At 48.0% G+C, this 3127-nt stretch overlaps 1 long non-coding RNA gene across 1 annotated transcript; it reads right to left on the bottom strand.

Moving 5' to 3' along the window:
• Nucleotides 1–741: 741 nt before the first annotated feature.
• On the bottom strand, nt 742–1882 carry LOC127569783 (uncharacterized). The gene is made up of 2 exons (XR_007956244.1): nt 1776–1882; nt 742–1129 (listed from the first exon to the last, which is right to left on the bottom strand). It is a non-coding gene; the product is annotated as an uncharacterized LOC127569783 (long non-coding RNA).
• Nucleotides 1883–3127: the final 1245 nt, after the last annotated feature.

The raw sequence follows: 3127 nt of genomic DNA, 5'->3' as shown, positions 1-3127 counted from the left end.
GGTTACCCTTCAAGTTGCAGTATACGACAAAGCTTGCATTGTGTGCACATTCAGATGCTGAGCTCCAGGTCATTGCTGACTCATTCAGTGAAGAGTATGAGAGAATGAGACTGACATTTAACTTCCATAAAATGAAGTCCTCTATCAACCTGTTCCCCTACACAACACTGCCCTCCAACAATAAAGCTCCGTAAATGACCTTATATCTTTGGAGACACATCTCAATGAAGGCCAACATCAATGATGAAAATCACTTTGATCTTCAGTGCCCCGGTACACAATTGGCTATCTGAAGAAAAGTTGTTTGAAGATCAAGACCTCAAACCTGGCACAAGGCTCATAGTCTGCTGGGCAGCAGCGATCCTGCCTTCCTGTGTCCTTCTGAGGCATTGACTACCTACAGTAGGCAACTCAAGGCACTGGAAAGATACTACCAATGCTGCCCCCACAAAATCCTTCAAACCTTATGGCAGGATAAGTGTCCTTTCCCAGGACAGCATCCTTGGCATCAAGGTTCCAGCTGGGGTCAACTACCTCTGGTGGACAAGGCACGCATAGTTCGCATGCTCAACTCTTCTACTCCCCAAGTCCTGTCATTGCAAGATTGCCCGGTGGGCAGAGGAAGCAGTTCAATGATATTCTCATAACCCCCATGGGAAAGTGCAACATCTCGAAAGACTCTTGCGGATCCCTGGTCCGTGACTGCTCAAAATGGAGAAGAAGCACTTGGGATGGAAGTGATAAGATAAGATATCTTTATTAGTCACGTGTACATCGAAACATACAGTGGAATGCATCTTTTGCGTAGAATATTCTGGAGGCAGCCCGCAAGTGTCGCCATGCTTCCAGCGCCAGCATAGCGTGCCCACAACTTCCTAACCCGTACGCCTTTCGAATGTGGGAGGAAACCGGAGCACCCAGAGAAAACTCACGCAGACAAGTGATTACTCCAAACTCTTCACTGCGGAAGTCTGACGTAAATAGCTGAAGGAGTGCATCACCTCCCAAGCTGCGCACCCCAGCAAGCACCTCCTGGGGCAGTCTGCAATTCCCACATTAGTGTCTTCAGCCCCCTCAGAAGCCACAGAACTGGAGTGGAAGCAAGTCATCCTCAATCCCAAGGGACTGCCTGAGAAGGAGAGGAGAGAATGAGAAAGCTCTGTCATCATTATTGTTTTAATTTGCTGATTCACATTTTGTCATTCATCAAGGATGTGGAACTCAAGCAGTTGAATTTGTTTTTGGGAAATAACGTGGGCAGGTACAGAATTTGCCTGACCCTCCGGTTCTCTCCCGAATGTGTTGATTCTTACCACCTTCGAATACTGAGACTGCACCCAAGTACCCGCCCATATCTGGGGGAGATCTCAAATTGTGTCACATAGAGAGGCTTCAGCCACTTTCTGGCATCAGCTAGCATGGTAGCTGTGTCTAGCACAGCAAGATCCCAGGATGAGCTGGGAAGATAAGATATCTTTATTAGTCACATGTACATCGAAACACACAGTGAAATGTATCTTTTGCATAGAGAGTTCTAGGGGCAGCCCTCAAGTGTCGCTACGCTTCCGGCGCCAACATAACATGCCCACAACTTCCTAACTTTGCTAACAAAGTTCCACAACTTTGGAATTTGGGAGGAAACCAGAGCACCCGGAGGAAACACACACAGACATGGGGAGAACGTACAAACTCCTTACAGAGAGCAGCCGGAATTGAACCAGAGGGTCGCTGGTGCTGTAATAGCATTATGCTAACTGCTACACTGTCATGCCTACCGTGATGAGTGAGCAGTGCATTGTTTGAGAGAGGAATGTGGTGCAGGAGATCCGATAGTCTTCAAGCTGCGTCGAGTCATCCCTGATATTCATATGAGGAAGAGGTCAGGTTCCCAGCACACTCTGGTCACACATCAACCCAGCTGGCTTCCTGTTCCTCAACACATTGTATTTTAAATTCTAAACTCACAGAGTCATACCTAATGGAAACAGGCGCTTCCACCCACCGAGTCTGCACCTAAACATCAAACACCCACTTATACTAACCATATACTGTTCTCCCCACATTCTCATCAACTCCCCCACACACTAGCAGCAATTTAAAGTGTCTGATTAACCCACCAGTCTGCATATCTACCCATGTGGTTACACAGAGAAATTCTGAACTGACAGCACCGGAGATCAGGATTGAACCCAGGTCTCTGGAAATGAAAGGCGGCGGCCCTCCCCGCCACACCACACTGCCCCCCTCATTAACTTCCTTCCAGCTTTCCCTGCTGCACCTCAGTGAGCTCTTTGTAGCCTGGAATCTCTCCCAGCTCCCAGACCATGGCATCACCCTCTGGCATGCCACTCTGTGCGATCGATCAAACCTGCAGCAAGCCAAGAAATCCAGGCCAGTATTTCTGTCTGTCCCACCTACATCTCATGGGCTCCTCACCACAGGACCTACACACTCAGTGAACCCCAGCAGCTCTGCAAGTGTTCAGAGTTGAGGGGGAGGTTAGAGAGACAGGACTCTGGGCAGGATTTCTTTCTGTGTTCCCTTTAGCACTTTGGGTAGACATTTTAACACACTCGTTGGTTAAGAATTCCATGGGCTTCATTTAAGCAACCCTGACAGAAATGCCAAGGCATGTTGCTTCTCACTTGCTCCCCCTACACACAAGACTGAGATCAGCATGAGCAAGATTGGCGGGAGCAGGCATTGAGGACAGCGCTAGCATTCACGATTGGCGTGCGGCGAATGGGAAGCTCGACATTTATGTTTAGGCAGTTGTCTCAGCTGGCATACCAGCCTTCCGAACAGGAAAGCTGGTAAGTACCAGAGGACACTGGTTTCAGAGGGTTGGGCCCAACTTTCAGGAGGCCTGAATTACCTGCTGATTACAGCGGAACAACTAATACATTCGCAGCCCCTCCATTAAACACAGACCACAGCAACATCTAAATATACATCATTAAAATACCTTCCAAACATCTGAGTAGCTTGTAAGTACTGAAGGATATCCAAAAGAAGATATCTGGACCTCAAACAGCAGCCTGCTATCAGACCAACATGTACATTTACATTTTGGGGACTAGGGGAGGCTTATACCATTTTTTCCAGTTTCCATTGTCCCTCTGCCATT

The sequence above is a fragment of the Pristis pectinata genome, chromosome 4, assembly GCF_009764475.1.
Source record: "Pristis pectinata isolate sPriPec2 chromosome 4, sPriPec2.1.pri, whole genome shotgun sequence".
Taxonomy (NCBI): domain Eukaryota; kingdom Metazoa; phylum Chordata; class Chondrichthyes; order Rhinopristiformes; family Pristidae; genus Pristis; species Pristis pectinata.
Note: the sequence above shows the minus strand (reverse complement) of the source record. Positions and strands in the feature narration are given on the sequence as shown.